This window comes from Podarcis melisellensis (genome assembly GCF_964234715.1).
Source record: "Podarcis melisellensis genome assembly, chromosome: 8".
Lineage (NCBI taxonomy): Eukaryota > Metazoa > Chordata > Lepidosauria > Squamata > Lacertidae > Podarcis > Podarcis melisellensis.
This window is the reverse complement of record NC_138540.1, coordinates 77047065-77066223: the sequence shown is the minus strand read 5'-3', so window position 1 is coordinate 77066223 and position 19159 is coordinate 77047065. Positions and strand designations below refer to the sequence as shown.

The 19159-nt window shown below is 40.6% G+C and overlaps 1 long non-coding RNA gene across 1 annotated transcript in view; it reads right to left on the bottom strand.

The window, feature by feature from the left end:
* Positions 1 to 684: 684 nt before the first annotated feature.
* LOC309376278 overlaps positions 685 to 19159 on the bottom strand; it is a 112549-nt gene continuing 94074 nt past the window's right edge. Inside the window, exon 3 of the long non-coding RNA XR_014171146.1 lies at positions 685 to 765. This is a non-coding gene — a long non-coding RNA (uncharacterized lncRNA). The remainder of the gene's footprint in view (positions 766 to 19159) is intronic.

Genomic DNA, 19159 nt, shown 5'->3' with positions numbered 1-19159 from the left:
CAAGTAAAAGGTAAAGGGACCCCTGACTATTAGCTCCATTTGCAGACGACTCTGGGGTTGCGGTGTTCATCTCAATTTATTGGCCAAGGGAGCCTGCCTTTGTCTGCAACCAGCCTCCGGGTCATCTGGCAGCATGACTAAGCCACTTCTGGCGAACCAGATCAGCGCACAGAAATGCTGTTTACCTTCCTGTCGGAGCAGTACCTATTTATCTACTTGCACTTCGTGCTTTTGAACTGCTAGGTTGGCAGGAGCAGGGACTGAGCAATGGGAGCTCACCCCATTGCCGGGATTTGAACCATCGAACTTCTGATCGGCAAGCCCTAGCCTCTGTGGTTTAACCCACAGCGCCACCCGTGTCTCTAGCTAGGTCCCTCTTTTTCACAGTTGCTCCTCATGACTGCCTCCCCATCCTGCCTGACTCTCCATCCCTTGAGAGCTCCTAATAGTCCTGAGTTGCTCAAACAAACCTGTAGCCAGCTGGGGCTGTCTCACCCCATTTGAATGAGGCACAGATTCTCTAAGTACTGCTGATTGACTAAGGATCCAGGCCATGGCCAAATTCAGTGCAAAACCCTAACATGTTAATGATTCTAAATTGATGCAGAAACGTACGGCTGAGAGTTGCATTGTTACACAGTTCAGTCTTGCAGCAGTGCTTCTTCATCTGAAAGAATTTTCCATCCCCTGCAGTGAAGCTGTAATGGCCTGAGGAACAGAATCTGGATGACGAGCATTTATTCAAAAGTTGCTCTTGGAATTTCACTATGAAAAGAATTTGAAAGAAATATTTAGATATGGAGGTTTATTGCTCCTCAAACACATTCATTGTAATGGTTCCAATTTTCTTTAATGTCTGAATGAGAACCTTTTCAAACAAACAACATGCAAAATATTATTATATTCTGCAATCTAAGTTGATGGGCTTTATTAATTTATATATACGTACACACACCTATATATCATTGAAAGAAAAATATCAAAATGATTCCACTCATAATACATAAAGCATACAATAAAAACTTTGTAAAAAGAAAAGAAACAGATATCAATTAACCAATGGAAAGATGTATTCTGAATGGCTTGTATGAGCCTGGTGGAATACAAATTTTTCTGCAGGCATTTAAAAGATGCTTGCCAAGGATGGGTTGAATAATAGTGAGAGTAGAGAAGTCAATATAACTCAGATGATACTACCCTGGCCTTGGCTAAGTTCCTCTCAGAAGTAATAAGAAATAAACCTAGATACTGCGGATAAAACAATGTGACCACCTTTTAATCTTCCCTGTATTTCTCTTTTATTTTGCTTTTGAAAATAATTTTGTGGGTCTTCGGCCGAAATAAATAATGTTGTTGTTCTTGGCACTATCAGTCGCATTTTCAGCTGAATTTCGGAAACCACTTGAAGCAGCCATTGTCCAGAGCTATTTCAGTGGCTTTTGCTTGATTTGCTCAATGTAAACAGCTAGAAGTCTGTAAAATTTGATAATCAACCCAATTTGCAATGGGGCGTGAATAATTTTGATTGCAACCGTAGTTTGTAAAATATAACCAAAGCTTTCAAAGCTTTATTACCATCATAGACCAGAGTAAAAGGTATTAAATTTGGAATGAATGTAGAACTTCATTTCAGGTCCAATCTGCAGCATGAAGAATCATCCACATCTTGATCAACTCCTGTCTGGAAAACAATACCCCCACTGTGGAAGGACGTGTGGATCCAGAATTTGTCTCCACAGTCACTTACGGACTCATTGTTAAAACCATGTTTATGGAAGACAAACTTACTCAGCTACAAGTGATTGCCAAGGAAGAAGACTTGGCAGTGCACTTCAACTGCACCAACCTCACTGTCCCATTTCCCCTCTCCCTCCAAGTATGTAGCAATGATGTAGGAACAGATGGTCAAGTGAGCACAAGCATCCCACCCAGAATAGCCCCAAGGTATTTTGGCACTTGAGGCGAACCACAAAATGGCAACCGCACACTCTAGTGAAGAAGGGGTGGGTGAATATGTACATCAAGATGGAAATCTGATGCTTGTGATCAGGTGATTTTAGATTCCCCATTTTCAAATGTTAGTGATTCCTTACTGCAGGATTGAGAAGCTATGGTCCTCCAGATGCTGCTGGACTACATCTCCCATCATCTCTGACTGGTGGCCAGGATAGATGAGGCAGATGGGAGTTCTCATTCATCTACAGCTTATGTGACAAAGCTTCCTTGCCACTAATTTAGTAATTCCAAAAACAAAAGACAAAAAACCAGATAAATCTTACCTAGATTTGTACGCAGAACACTGGCAACACAGGAATCTTGATCAAATTTACAATCTGTTCTTATATAGCCATCATATGTCAGTCCAGTCCTGTTAAACGCGAATCTGCAGCTCAGAGGCAATGCTGAGGACAGGAGCAAAAGATAATTTCATGGATTGCTATTATCATTAACATTATTATTATTTGGTTTTGTGGTTTCCTTCATTTGACACAGAGAAGGAGGTGAGAGTGAATTAAATCTTTTAAATGAAATGGGGTTCAAGTTAATAAGATCTTTCAGTCAAAGAAAATGAATAAAAGCCATTGGCCAGAACACTGGTTTAATTATTTCCAAGAGGTAAACCCTCCCTGTCCGACGGCCCATTTTTTCCTCCCATCCACTCTATCACTTCAATGCCTTTCCCCCCCTACTGTTCAATTACAATCTTAGATGTGAGCTTAGATAAAGGAGCAATGGCCAGATGAGCAGGAGGAAGGCTTATCCCATTATTTAGGCATGAAAAAAAGCATTGTGGAAACAGGGTACCCTCTGCAGGAATACTCTGTACTATCACTTACTAGACCTGTTAGGGAGAAGATTTTGCATTTCAACCAGTTTTAAGCAGAGTTAAATGAACAGGGTTAGATCCAGGTTATGAGAGTTGGTCTTTAAGGGTTCTAATAGCTATGCTAGGGCAGCTCACCTATGAAAAATGTTGACAATGTTGTTGTGGTTTTTTTGGGGGGTAGGACAGTTAAGAGGGGAGAAAGAGGGGTCTTCCTGGAAGCTCATACTGTTCTGCATGACATGGACAAAGTGGAAATACAAACATTTTGATCCCTCTCTCATAAGACTGACATTGCTACCAATTTGAATGGCTTCACAAAAGGTTTAGAGAAATGATGCAGAATTAGGCTACCAGTGGCTACTAAACATAATACCTACAGTTCCTAGCATATTTCAAATATCATTTTAAAATTCTATCCATTTTAGTTACTCTTGGCTTCTAATTTTTTTGATTTGTTTTCTGAACTTGCTTCCAGCAAGGAACATGGTTCTCCGCTCCCCTTTTTATCCTCACAAGAACCCTGTGAGGTAGGTTAACCTGAGGTATAGTGACTGGTCCAGGAGTTCCCAGTGAGCTTTGTGGCTGAGTGGGGATTTGAACTCTGGTCTCCTGGATCCTTGTCTGAACCTCTAATGACTACAACACACTAGCTCTCTTAAATTCAGCTCTCCGGATTCCTCTGTCCTCTAAATATTATTACTGTAAAAGTTCCCCATCCTACTGGTTCCTACTTACATGGAGAAAGCAGGGCCAAGAGGAGGCATGTGCTCAGGAGTGCCTTCATCATTCTAGAAAGAGAACTGATGCACATAGAGGCTTACTTGGAGGGATTTATAGGCTACGTGTTTGTGCTGCAGGCAACACTTGGGGACAAATGTTCAGTGAACTCTGGGAAGAGGAGTCCCCCCCCCCTTTGGCATAAAGACATAGAGAAAATGATGAAATTCAAAAATTCACTGTTGAAATTGTCTGAATTATTTCACCACAATCTCATTAGTTGTCAACAGACACTTTTCAAATTTATTCTTCTATACAGTTACTGTATTTTTCGTTCTATAGGACGCACTTTTTCCCTCCTAAAAAGCAAGGGGAGATGTGTGTGCATCCTATGGAGCGAATGCAGGGGAGAGGCAGGCGGCAAAAACCCCCAAGAGCCACACACAAGCTCTGTGCACTCTTGGGGGCTTCTCCCTGAGGAGGGACAAGGGACTGACTGGCCACATCAGTCCCTTCTCCCTCCTCGTAGAAAAGCCCACAGGAGCCGTGCGCTCCTTAAAGGGTGCGCGGCTCCTGTGGGCTTTTGCGGGAGATGGGGGAATTCCCCCACCTCCCGCAAAAGAAGGAAGAAGGTCTGGGAGAAGCACACAGGTGCTTCTCCCCAAACTGTGGGCTTTTGCAGGAGGTGGGGGAATTCCCCCACCTCCCGCAAAAGAAGGAAGAAGGTCTGGGAGAAGCGCACAGGCTGCCGGCAGCCTGTCCGCTGCTCACAGAGCTGGGGGGGGATCACATTTTTCCCCTTGATTTCCCCCTCTAAAAACTAGGTGGGCCCTATGGTCAGGTGCACCTTATGGAGCGAAAAATACGGTAATATAAAATTTAAATTCTGACGGCACCCAATAAAGGAGCTGAGAACAAAAAAAGCCAATGGCAAAGCCCGGAAGCCACCTACAAGAAAACTCCTCAATACAGTCTCCATCTAAGGATCCCTCTTCTAAAGAAGAGAAAAGCCTGGATACTAGATCCATCCCAGCAAGGCTGCAAAGTATAGGATGAACTGTGGTTAAAATGTTGAATTCATATTGCAGCGCACATGGCTGCAATGGAGGTTTCAACCAGTAAAACTGAGCCATACAGAAAAAAGGAGGGTGACTCAGTGGCAGTGAAGCCATCACTTCAGGTGCAGGCAAGTAAGGCTGAGGTAGAAAGCAGAGTGATACATCTAGATACAAACACTTCTGGCTACAAATGCTTCGGGTTACGAACTCCGCTAACCTGGAAGTAGCTGCTCCTGGTTGCAAACTTTGCCCCAGGATGCGAATGGAAATTGCGCGCAGTAAGAGGTCCCATTAGTGAAAGTGTGCCTGAGGATAAGAATGGATAAGTTCTTAACCAGAGGTACCACTGTAAGGTAATGTTACTGCAGGACCACAAACAGCTCCAAATGAGCAACTTGTTCCAAGAAGGCTGCAAAGTCAATTGAGGCCATGTGACTATACTCATCATTAAAAGTAGAAAAAATAATTCTGATCCAATTCCTCTGTTTTTGTCTTCGCTTACTGAGTTGGAAGGAACAATATACTTTTCTCTTCTTCCAGGCCACTAATCAAAGTTCAATGAAAGCCTCAAGGTACAGCTCAAGTGACTGCTCGGCTGGCAAAGCTAGACATAGCTCAGGTCTGTTGAAAGGTGCCAGGGACACACTGGTAGGCACTGAATAGAATACAATGACACCAAGATCATTACTGAGAGCTGATTAAATCATTTTACTAAACTTTGTCCCTCCTTGTTCTAATTGTGTCAGATTATTGTGAAAGGCAGAGGATACTTTGAGCCAGCTGATTTGTTTAGTGATGACTATCCTTAGCCATATTGTATTGGACTGAATCCACCTATTTGTTTATCCCTGCTTCAAATCCCACCCTCCATTTTCAGAAGACACGAAGAACCCTGCAGTGTAGCAGCTTCCTTCATGGAGTGGCTGATCAGATGTCCATTCGTACAGGACTATCACAACAGGAGGGCAGTTCCTCACTCCCCCTGTTCTCCCCCAGCAACTGGAAATGGTATATCCATCAATGATAGCCTCTTCCATTAATGTGACTAGTCCACTGTTAGGTCAATCCAACTGTGGCTTTCACTGCTGATGTGGGTTTTCTATAGCTCAGCCAGTAGAGCATGAAACTCTCAATCTCATGGTCGAGTCCCATGGGGGGAGTTACAGTGGTTGAACTAGATCACTCTTGAGGTCCCTTCCAACTCTACAATTCTATGATTAAACTGAAGAATTTTGCTGATGCAGATTATGCTTCGCTTCAAGAGAATTTCTGGTGTCCTGGAGAACGTAATCTAATGTTTTTTAATTATTTGCTTGTGTTTAGTAAGTTACAGAAAAAAGAAAAGTATTCTATTTAATGATTAACCCTATAATATCACAAATATTTTAGCTGAGATAGTTGAAAGGAGGGATAAAGCATGCTTAGTGCAGTTCAAAAGCTATGTGCTGTATAATATTTTATTTAGTTCAAAGTTCTATCATGGAACTCACTTCCATAGGAAGCAGTGATGGCTACGAGCTTAGATGACATAAAAAGAGGATTAGACAAATTCAGGCAGGGCAAAATAACCCACAATATCTATGTTCTACCTCCAGTTTCAAAGGAAATTTGCTTCTTTCCTTGATAGCGAAAGATGTTTCTCAACTTTCCACCTCATCCCTCACCAATAAACATATTTGGCTGGATGGACTGGAGCAAACTCCCCGGGATTTCAGCACACTCCTATGCACTGTTGGTGGAAGTAGTAACCATTTATTTCAAAGGGATTACAATGCAATTCTCTATCTGTCTACTTAGATGTAACCGCCACTGATTTCAAAGGCTCTTGATCCCAGATAAGTCTGTATAATTTTGCATTGCATCTTCTTCAAAGTATATTTTGGAGTTTTGGTTTCTCTGGCACTTCCCTTTATCTCCCCTGCCTCAAACTGTTTTCCAATTGAAATAACTATTATAATGCTTCACATATCTCACACCAGCCTCACACTGATGGGTAATTTTGGTTCATCATAAACCTTCTCCTTGTGAATTCACAGCAGTTGTGTGAATGGGTTGGATGCCTGATGGCAATGCTTGGAATCATGATTTCTGTCTCTTCCATTTTTTGCTGTTGATGAAGGGAAATGGGATGCAGCACACAGAGAAAAGAGTGCTGTATTGTGTATTATTATTCCTATTGTGATAAATATTAATGATTGCGGAAAATAAAAATTTGCTTCTATAATGTGTATCCTTCAAATCAATAGTTTGGAATGGAGAAGTATGGTATTTCCTGATATAAAGCATCAAAGCTTTGTTTTTAATGTAAAACTGCAGGCAAGCAGAGATTTGACGGTTTTTCAATGCATGGTTATATCATATAACCTCAATACAAGACGACACATCTAACCCCAATGCAAAAGGACAGATCTCTCAAATAAGTGAAATGATAAAAGTGTTAGAACAGGTGGTAAAAGAGACTGGCTGGGCCTAATGATCTTTGTTTCCTCAGGTACCTTAGTCTTGTTAAAAAACAACATACAAAAAGTCATATTCAAAAGGCATTGGGTTTTTACCCCCATCCTATGGGCCTCCAGCTCTGACCATTTTGCTTTGTAAATGTTCTCATTTTCTCCTTACAGTTCAAGAGTCCAAGGTTTTGCCTTGATTCCAGGGTGTCCTGATTTCCCCCTGCCAGCAGAGAAGGGTCACAGAAGCAGCTCCTGAGGTGGCAGCGGCATTGGGAAGGAGATGTGAGGGCTCCTTCCCAAACACTAGTTAATCCTTAAAAGGATTTGGGAAGAAGACAGTTGGACTCTAGGACCCTGTCAGAGTCCTCACGCCTCCTGCTGGAAGCACCTTTCAGACCAGAAATCAGGGGTTTCCCCAACCATTGCACTGCTCCCAGACCTCTGTCTTCTTCAGCCTGGGCACTAGTCAAAACCATCTGTGAAAATCCTCATATATCCTCAGGGAGGCCCTCATAATGCCAGAGTGGTAACCTATGGAAGAAGAAGCTGACTTGAGGGAATTATGGGCCAAGGATAGGTGCCCAAGGATTCCATCTGGGAAGGACTGGTCCAGTGATGAGCAGGGAATTATGGATATAGGGAGTGCATCTTATATTTTTATATTGTAAGACAAATTTATTTTTTTATATATTGGATGCCATCTTTTTAAGGAACTCTGTTTGATTCAGCCAGGTGCCTCTTCCAGTCCAATCACACCTACACTGTCAGTAAATGGGTACTTTAAATAAATGTGTTCCTCCCTCAGGCATTTTGGTAAAACTGAGCTGGAAACAAACTAATCCCAAATGAGGCACAAAGTAATCAACATATAGCATGTCACACAAATGCTCTTCCAAGACATCAGGTGAACCTGGAACCTGCTCACATCCACGGGGCCATTCGAATTTACACTGTCAGTTTTGTATTTTATCAGTATTTTTAAAATTACTGTTATTGTATTTTTCTGAAATAAATATGTATTCTGTACTTTTGGTGTATATTTGGATACAGTCTTGATCCAAACCAGTACCTCAGCTCTCTTTTGGTGTCCTGGGTGGTATATTTTGCTGGAGACATTGGGCAAGAGAGAGTGGTCATTTAATTCCTGCTTTCTGGATCTGAATGATATCTGGAGACATAAAAATCCAATAACAAAACAATTTACACACTTTTCAGAATAACACCAAAGCTGGGCTAGGTTGGACCAAATATGGGTTTCAAGAGAATTAACAACAAGAGCAGTGAAATGTGAAATCCAACCTAGAACCCTTTCTGATCACAGCTCAGTAACCTTGGAGTTAAAAAGTAGAATACAAGGGACATACAGATGGAGAATGAACAAATTTCTTTTTGAAAATGAGGAGATAATTGAGAAGGCCAAAAGAACTTTAAAAGATTATTTCGACATGGATATGAAGAAAGAAACAAATATTAATACAGTCTGGGATGCCAGTAAGGCAGTGCTAAGAGGATTCCTAATTAATCAGAATAGTTACAAGAAAAAGTTAAGAGAACAAATAAAAGAAGAAATACTTAATCAATTAAGAGAATGTGTAAGAAAACTAATAATAAACCCAAGTGAGGAACAGATCAAACAAACCTACAGAATACTTCAAACGCAATACTCAATTTTAATAGGTCAAGAAGTAGAATGGAGAATTAAGGTATGGAAACAAAAATATTTTGAATCAGCAAACAAAACTGGGAAACTATTAGCGTGGCAACTACGAAAAAGTAAAAAACAAAATGTGATCAATAAAATAAGAATAGAAGATCAAATTGTGGAAGACCCCAAGAGAATAAAGGAAAAATTTATTAAATTTTATGAAAAACTATACAAAAGGAAAAAAGAAGACATAATTGGAATAAAGAAGTACTTAGAAGAAAATAGAATGAAAGGATTAACAGAAGAGGAGAAAATACAATTAAATAAACCTATAAAAACGGAAGAAACCCAGGAGGCGATAAAAAAAATGAAACTGGGAAAAGCTCCAGGGCCTGGTGGCTTATCTGCTAAATACTATAAAGTTTTAGAGGAATACTTAGCCCCGGTACTATGCGAAGTAGCAAATAACATCTTAAGAGGAGGTAAAACACCAGACTCATGGAAGGAAGCCTATATTACATTGGTATCTAAGCCAGATACAGATAAGTTGGACATGAAAAATTATAGACCAATATCATTATTACATAACGATTATAAAATATTCGCAGCAGTAATGGCCAATCGTCTCAAGAAATGCTTAACAAACCTTATTCATACAGACCAAGTTGGATTTTTACCCAATAGACAATTAAAAGATAATATATCATTTGTATCATTACAAAATAATACCACTTGGCATAAAAGCCTACTAGACATTCTATCTAGATACAACCTACCTGAGTTTAATACTCTCAAATTGTGGAGCCCTGATAAAGTTCGGGAATGGATCTTTGAAAAAGACGCCTTATTGGACTCCACCAAGATAAAAAACTCTGGGTTTTCCTACTGGTTCCCCCGAGTAAAAGCAGTCAAAATCTGTGCCAACTACTTGGTGGAGATCACTGATACCACCCTTCGGAGAGCTTTCACTATGGCATGGTTTCAAACATTGCCAACTGCTTATCTGACCGGTAGATACACAAAAACCCCAGTAGAACATCGTTTATGTCCTTGCCTTATGAAAATTAAAGAGGATCTTACACATTACTTCCTCTACTGCCCCATTTACTCGGGCTTTAGAGACGCATTGCTGCAAATTATACCCAACTCTATAACTAGTCCTGAAGATAGAGTAAAATTTTTGTTAGTTGATGCAAACCCACGCATTACCCATGTGGTAGCGGTCTTTGTGATGAAGGCCATGAAAGCCAGGGAAAGATTTATGGACAACAATGTAAAGACCCCTTCATTGTCTGTTTAACTCGCTGCTCGTTTTCCCTTCTTTTCTATTTTGTGGGAAGAAGGTTTTGTTGGCATAGTATGTAATGAATTTTAATATTTTTAACTATTGTAGTGTTGATTTTTGTGCACAGGCATGGTCCTCACAATAAACGGATTTGTATTTATTTAAGATAATATAAGACGCATAATAAATATTATTGAATATCTAGATTGCAAGAATGATATCCCTGCGGCAATAATCTTTATTGATGCCGAAAAGGCTTTTGATAATGTATCCTGGCAATTCCTTTTGGGGTGTTTGGAAACAGTAGGGATAGAGGGCTCCTTTTTGGAGGGTATAAAAGCTATCTACTCAAGCCAAAGAGCAAAATTAATCATCAATAATGACTTAACTGACTCTTTTGAAATTTCAAAGGCCACGAGACAGGGATGCCCTCTGTCTCCTCTTCTATTTATAATGGTATTAGAAATTATCGCGAATAAGTTAAGAACAACACCAGAAGTATGTGGAATTAAAATCGGGGGGAAAGAATATAAATTGAAAGCATATGCTGATGATTTAATGTTATTATTAGAAGATTCACAAAAAAGTGTACACAGGGTAATAGAATTGTTAGAAGAATTTGGAAAGTTATCGGGTTTTAAGTTAAACAAATCAAAAACTAAAATGATGACTAAAAACATCGAAGAAGTTGTGAAAAATCAGACAAAATACTTAGGAATTTGGCTAACTATGAAGAATATAAACTTAATGGCGGATAATCATTTAGTTACTTGGAAAGAAATTAAAAAGGACCTAGATATCTGGAACAGGATGAAATTATCATGGTCAGGAAGAATGGCCGCAATTAAGATGAACATACTTCCAAAGCTGCTATTTTTGTTCCAAAATATTCCGGTGATAAGGGGAACCACAGCAAAAAATTCTATCCAAATTCATTTGGCAGGGGAAAAGGCCTAGAATTAAATTCAAATTACTTACAGATAGAAGGTTACAGATAGGTAGCCGTGTTGGTCTGCCATAGTCAAAACAAAACAAATTGTGTATCTGTGTATCTGAAGAAGTGTGCATGCACACGAAAGCTCATACCAAGAACTAACTTAGTTGGTCTTTAAGGTGCTACTGGAAGGAAATTTGTTTTGTTTTTACAGATAGAAGGGAAAGAGGAGGATTTGCGGTACCGAATTTGAAACTGTACTACGAGGCTTCATGCCTCTGTAGGATTAAAGAATGGATTGTCATAAAAAATACTGACCTGTTAGATCTAGAAGGCTTCAATACCAGATTCGGATGGCACGCATATTTGTGGCACAACAAAGTAAAAGTACACATAGGATTCTCCAATCATATTATCAGAGGACCATTGATAGAGGTATGGGAAAGAAACAAAAATTTACTTGAAAGAAACACTCCCTGGTGGCTGTCACCAATAGATATTTTAACAACCAAAAAAGTAAATATAGAAGGTGAAAGATGGACATATGAAGACTTGTTGGTTAGAACAGAGAAAGGTTGGAAAATGTTGGGTGTAGTGAAGGGTTAACCTTCTGTGCCTCAAGCCTGAGAGGAGGCGCTTACAAGGGAAGTAAGCCAGGACATGACGAAAGCAGCTTGGAATTCTGTGAACTGAGTGAAAAGTGAAAGCAGCTTTTTTGCGCAGCTGCAAACAGAGGGAGAAGATGCAGCTTAAATCAGATGGAAGTTCTTGTTTGTAAATATGCTACTTTTGAGCAAATAAAGTGATATTAGGACAGATGAAACGTGTGGGACTTGTTCACTGCCCTTTCACACACAGACGCTGTGTAATTCTGCTAATTGCTTTACGACCGCTCCAAAGCCACACTGCGTAAACAGAAGCTGCAGAGACTCGCAGGGGAGCGTGGCTGGGCGCCAAACAATAAAGCTTATGAAGAATTAGCAGATAATTTAACGAGTTGGTTACAATTCCATCAAATTAATGCACTGTGGACAGAAGATAAAAAGATTGGGATGAACGAAAAAAATCCAGATTTCAGATAGAAATATTGGAAGGAAATCCAAAACTTTTATCAAAAATGTATAACCAATTGTTAGAATGGGATGCAAAGGACGAGGAGATAAAAGAAGTCATGGTGAAGTGGGCGATAGACCTGGGATATAATTTGAAATATGATAGTTGGATAAAGCTCTGGAATAAAGATATGAAGTTTACAGCGTGTGTCGCACTAAGAGAAAACATGGAAAAAATGTTGTACAGATGGTACATCACCCCTGTAAAATTAGAAAACATTTATAAGACTGGAGACAAAATGTGCTGGAAGTGCAAAAATAAGGAAGGAAGTTTCTACCACATGTGGTGGACCTGCGAAAAAATTAAAAAGTTTTGGGAGCTTGCTTATAATGAATTAAAATGTTCAAATACACTTTTGTTAAAAAACCAGAAAACTTCCTACTGGGGATGATTGGTAATGAAATTAAGAAAGAGGACCAGACTTTATTCCAGTATGCAACAACAGCTGCTAGAATATTAATAGCACAAAATTGGAAGTCAATTAGTATCCCAACGGTAAGAGATTGGCAAAGTAAACTATTCGAATTGGCAAAAATAACACAAAAAATCAGAGATCAGAAAGAAACAAAGTTTATTAAGGAATGGAATAAATTCATAACATATATTGAAGCAGATTTGAAAAATCTAAAGATCACAGTAGGCTAAATATAACCCTCTGACGTGCAGAAGTCTTAAAGATAAACTGCGGAAAAAATCCTTTATTATATAACCCAAAACTGAGGTGGAGGGAAGTAAATTAGTTATATGTTGTTTTTTGTTCTTAGCTTTTTTTCCCTATTTAGCTGTGTTGTTTGGTTTATTTTTTTGTTTGTGATGAATTTGTCTTGTGTGTATTGGTGTGTAATGAAAATTAATAAAGAGAATGCAAAAATAAAAAATAAAAATCCTGCTTTCTGGAATCGCCCAGACATCCTTTGTACCCACAGGTGTCTCCTGGACCTGAGGGGAAGAATTGTTAGCAAGAGTGTTGACATCCTAATATTCTGGGAGTGGGTGGGGTGTTTATAATGTAATTCCCACCCCCTGCCCACACTTTGGTTTATTTTTATTTTTAAAACATTTGAATACTGCCCTTCAGCTGTTGATTTCAGGACAGTTTACCCTAACCCTCCCTTCCTTCAGTCTTTCTCTTTTTACTGTTTCTCATACTGCCCTCTTTATTTAACCTCCTTTCCTACTTTTATGATGTTCTTGCTTTTATACATCCTAGCAGCCTCAACATTGCTATTAATTTTATTTTAAATATACCTCCTTCTCTCATTTCCTTTCTATGGGTATGTCTTTTCTATTTGCTTATACTCACAGAATTTCTAAAGTATGAAGTAAAGTTATACTAACAGAATTTCTAAAGGATGAAGTAAAGTTATATGTGTGTAATCACATCTAAGAAAATGTGGCATTTCCCCTCTCCATTCATTTTCAATGTTTCATTAATTAGGAAACCCCTTGCACTAAAAAAAGGGGGGTCACAAAGATGAGGTAATGCTAAAATATCTGAATCGCATGATGATATGAAACATTGGTCTGGGCTTAAAAAATAAAATAAAATGCTTAATGTGCTGCAAATGGTGGTGGTGGGAAATCTGAACCTGGTGCCAGTAACCAGGGGGAGAGGTGGAGAAGTGGGCATCTCCCGGGGTGAGAGGCTGGATGAGAAAAAGGAAAGGTCCAAGGTGAAAATGGGGAGGGCCTGTCATTGGGAGCCGGGGAATGTGCTTGTGACTTGTCAATGCTGTGACTTGTTTGCAAAGCATTTTGAGGATGAAATTGCTTGCATCCACTGGGAACCTGACTCAGCTGTTACAGCAGATGAAACTCAAGGGGTGTCCAGAGCACTGTCTAGCCCTGATGTGTTGGATGAGTTTCAATTAGTAAGATTCAGGGACATTGCCCCTTGCCCCTCTTGTCTGAGGAAATGTAGCAGGGAGGGGACAGCTGACTGGGTCTGGGAGGTGATTAATACCTCCTTGAAAGAGGGGGTGGTCCCTATGTACTTGAAGGAGGCAGTGGTGTGCCATCATCACAGATTGGGTTACGTGGATCCCCCCCCCAAGTTATTTCATAGTGGCCCTTGGAGGTGGGACATCTGAGATGGGACTTTTGGAGTGCAGTGTCATATGACATCTTCAATCAAACTCTAGAGGGGTGGGGCATAACCAATAGACAGGAGGTAGTATACTAATGCTATGGATGTCTGTTGTATACATGACCAAAGTATCCTGCCAGGCTGCTCAATCAGAGGAATTGGGGGGGGCAGTGTCTATGGCACCCTGTCTGAAGGCAACTAGGAGAGACAGACAGACCAGTTGCCATGCCCATCAACTTTGGGAGGGACCGGCTCCCTCAGGCATTTTATGGGTCAGGGGGGTAGAGTGAAGACCCCATGCCACCTTGGAGTTGCCTCCGATGTAAACTGGGGTTTGTTCAGTGAAGGTCAGAATGCATATACTCTCTCTTGGGTATTTATTGATAAAATTTAAAAATGGGATGGAGGTTTCAAGGAGATTCAGATTTTTAACATTACAGAGCCTCCATCTTGGAATAAGATAATACTACAAATTATTGATGATTATGATCTTCCTTGAGATATTCTGAGTGTGTTAGATATTGAGGTGACACCTTGTCATATGAAATTTCATATTTAGAAGCATAATTTCATGGTCAAATGTGCTCCTTGGAAAGTTTGTCCCAAGACATGTTGGCAGCTGAAGCAAACCACAAAATAGTGCCTCGCCATTCCAGGGAAGAAGAGATAAGTGCGGAACAATGCGAAGGGTGAGGAATAAAGATCTCCACAGGAAACAAGCATAGGAGGAGACCAGAAGCGCCTCCTATTGGCCAAGAGGCCACTGAAGAGGCAACCTGATTGTGGGGGAGGGGCAAATCTGGTCTTTAAGAAGCGCAGTGCGGCTGTTGTTGCCACTGTGCCAGCAGCAGGAGCAAGGAATTCCTTCTAGGCCAGATCTGCTGCCCCTATGGACCCAGCCGCCTAAGATGGTTGCCTCACCTTGACTAATGGGGGGGAGGGGGAGACAGTCCTGCACCTTCGTATGCCAAACTACCCATTCAGCTCCCTCACTATGTAAGCACATCACAAATACCAAACGGGGAAAAGCTTTTACAACTCTGTCATAGTTGAAAGCTGCTCTCACCAGATCCCCTATGTCGTTTGCCTATGTAAAGGTAAGAGGCCTGAATATTCACCCAACTACTTACTGGTTTGTTCCATCTATGAGGACAAAGAGAAGCTTTGTTCAAATATTTAAATCTCCCAATTGAGAGATGGATTGGTTATATGACTAACTATTTATTAAGGGACAAATCCCCTTACCCCTCTGAAAAATTGATCTGTGTTGCCTTCACAGTTATGATTATAAGGAGAAAAGTTTGTAGGGCTCAGTGCTATTTTCCTAGATTTGCCAGTGCCAGAGTTCACCATGAACTTGTTCCTCTTAGAATGGCAATGGCACTAACCTGAGAGGTGCCGGAGCTGAATTCCACTAAACTCTGCCTTAAAATATGCCCTAATTTAAATCTTTCAAAGGAGAATCATCTGATTCTAATAATAATTTTCGTTGTGCAATGTGTTCATCTTGTTTTTATTCTGTTTTATGTATTGCGTCTTTCGTAATCAGTGTGGCTAAACCAATAAATGATAATTGCACTTGTATCTGAAAGAAACAGATCTGAGAACCAACATTTGATTCTCCATAACCATTTATTTTTGCATTGTAATCGTCATAATGAAAACTTAACTGTTATTTAATGACACACAACAGGATTCTTTGAAGTTAGAATCCACATTCCCCGTATTCTGACCTCTTTTTCTCTGCCCCTTGCTTCCCTTTACTTCAACCAAAAGCAAAAAAGAAAGAAACAGAGATCCTGAGTCTTGAATTTCATCCTGAGCCTCCAATTCCCCCTCATTGCCATAGATTTTGGTGGTCTACACTGTCCCATTCACTCTTCATGTTCAGGCTGTTGTGTGATTCGTGAAGCATTGTAACAACTTTCTTTGGTAACAGAAAGGACAAAGCTCCCAGCTCCAATTATTTTTCTTTGATTTTTCCCGAGGGCACAAAAATCTGTTGTTCCACAACCTTGGAAAGTGAAACTGTCGGACTGAAATGCACCTGGGGGGAGGGGAGAGAAATGTTGACATTAGTCCTTTACTCAGGGACTTGGAGATGGTGCCTGTGACGGTGAATTAAAATTTTTCTTAAGTTAGTTTTTAAAAGAGTATATTTAAGAAATCTGAGAAATATCATAATTTCGTCAGAACATGAATATACAAAATTTTCAACATTAGAAGTTCAGGTAAAAAAGCTGGATCAGATATAATTTTAAATTGCTATCATACCCAAAGGACTCTCAAGACACAAAGATTTTTAATAAACAGGTTATACTTATAAGATATAATGAAATCAGAGAATTTGAAAACAGGCCTAATTGATAAGATTAACCAAATCAAATTCTTGTGGGCAGGTGAGTAGCAATAAAATGGGAGGAATTCTATCCCCCCCCAATCTCCTGGGCATGCTAAAAGTCACATGCTACGGCCACACAGCAAGATCTGAAAACAACACTCCCACCTTGGTGTCTGAACCTTGAGTGAACCTGCCATAAGTCAACAGGGTGATCCAGCAGCAAAAAAAGCTGGAGATGCACTTCATTGACTCTCAGGATGGTTGGGTGCCAACTGAGGCTCCCTCACTGCCCCACTGTGATCTAAGTATCCAGAGAATCCTCCTTTTATTTTACCTATTTTCATGTTAAACGCATCAAACATAAAGCAGGTGAAAAAGGCAAATCCCAAGAGCCAATCAGGTACTCACCTCAGAATTCTTACTCACCCCTTAAAAGAGAAACTAGCAAGGCCAAGGCTGTAAAGGGCAGCAGAAGTAAGAGAAGAAAGAATGTAGGGCAGAAGCATCACAAATGGCCTGGAAATTGCCTCTGTACTCCTGAGGCAAATCAGCCATATGCCCCTCCCCCATTCATTCCAAATTCCCTCCCAATGTAGCATTATTCCTGAAAAATTTGCTGATAGGGAGGTCTCCATCTATTTTATATACACATCTCACTCTGAATCCTCCTTCTGGACAAGCAAGTGGCATTATAAGAGTTAAAGGACACAGACCAGACAGGCAAATCAATACGGAAGGGTGCAGAGTGGGGCCAGTGAGAGAAATGATCCCCCTCATTTTTTCAGCGACATGCAAGGGAAAAGACGGAAGGGAGAGAAGGAGACAAGGAGAGAGTCTGCATGACCAAGAATTACTAGGCCTTTTTTCCTTATTTGAGTATCAATGTTACCTAGATGAAGGTAAACTTTAAATTGAGTACACTGGGTCTCATTCTCAAGGCAGTTGATGGTCTTCTCACTTTTACACATTTTTGTTCCTTTGGAAAAGCAGGATGGGCACTGCAAACCATTTTCAGCCATCATGTTGCGATCAGGAACTGCCAAAATCAAAAGTATAGTGAGCATGTTAATGTTTTTCTCTGTTTTTGTATCTCTGTGTTGTATTAATGGAATCCACCCTAGGGCCTTCCAGTTTTGGTGGGGCAGTTGCAAGTACATATTCTGGTGGATGTCTTCATTGTAGGCCTCAGGTTGTATATATTTATGCATAACCAAATATCATAAAGACACCAGAGTGCATTATGGTTTCCACAAGAAACACAGAGCCTGGGTTACAGCATCCCTGGTGTCCATGGAATCTCACATCACTTGGCTATAGGGGCGATGTGTAACCATATCTTAACATGCAGTAAAAGCATGGCTGGGACAAGGGCACTGGCACTGTGCAGGATCAGATCTTCCCACCTATCAGTAGGATGGTCTGATCCTGCATGGTGCTCCTTTGAGGGAAAGGAAGAAGGAGAGGCCTGTTTGGAAAGGCATCCCATCCCTTCTCTGGCAGATGTAGCTGCCAAGTAAAAGGTAAAGGGACCCCTAACTATTAGGTCCAGTTGCAGACGACTCTGGGGTTGCGGTGCTCATCTCAATTTATTGGCCGAGGGAGCCGGCGTTTGTCTGCAACCAGCCTCCAGGTCATCTGGCAGCATGACTAAGCACTTCTGGCGAACCAGATCAGCGCACAGAAATGCTGTTTACCTTCCCGTCGGAGAAGTACCTATCTATCTACTTGCTTTTGAACTGCTAGGTTGGCAGGAGCAGGGACCGAGCAACGGGAGCTCACCCCATTGCCGGGATTTGAACCATCGAACTTCTGATCGGCAAGCCCTAGCCTCTGTGGTTTAACCCACAGCGCCACCCGTGTCTCTAGCTAGGTCCCTCTTTTTCAGTTTCTGCTCATGACTGCCTCCCCATCCTGCCTGACTCTCCATCCCTTGAGAGCCCCTAATAGTCTTGAGCTGCTCAACCCAACCTGTAGCCCCCTGGGGCTGTCTCACCCCATTTGAATGAGGCACAGATTCTCTAAGTACTGCTGATTGACTAAGGATCCAGGCCATGGCCAAATTCAGTGAAAAACCCTAACATGTTAATGATTCTAAATTGATGCAGAAACGTACGGCTGAGAGTTGCATTGTTACACAGTTCAGTCTTGCAGCAGTGCTTCTTCATCTGTAAGAATTTACCATCCCCTGCAGTGAAGCCGTAATGGCCTGGGGAACAGTATCTGGATGACGAGCATTCATTCAAAAGTTGCTCTTGGAATTTCACTATGAAAAAGAATTTGAAAGAATTATCTAGATATGGAGGTTTATTGCTCCTAAGACACGTTCATTGTAATGGTTCCAATTTTCTGTAATGTCTGAATGAGAACCTTTTCAAACAAACAACATGCAAAATATTATTAAATTCTGCAATCTAAGGTGATGGGCTTTATTAATTTATATATACGTACACACACCTATATATCATTGAAAGAAAAATATCAAAATGATTCCACTCATAATACATAAAGCATACAATAAAAACTGTATTAAAAGTAAAGAAACAGATATCAATTAATCAATGGAAAGATGTAATCTGAATGGCTTGTATGAGCCTGGTGGAATACCAATTTTTCTGCAGGCATTTAAAAGATGCTTGCCAAGGATGGGTTGAATAATAGTGAGAGTAGAGAAGCCAATATAACTCAGATGATACTACCCTGGCC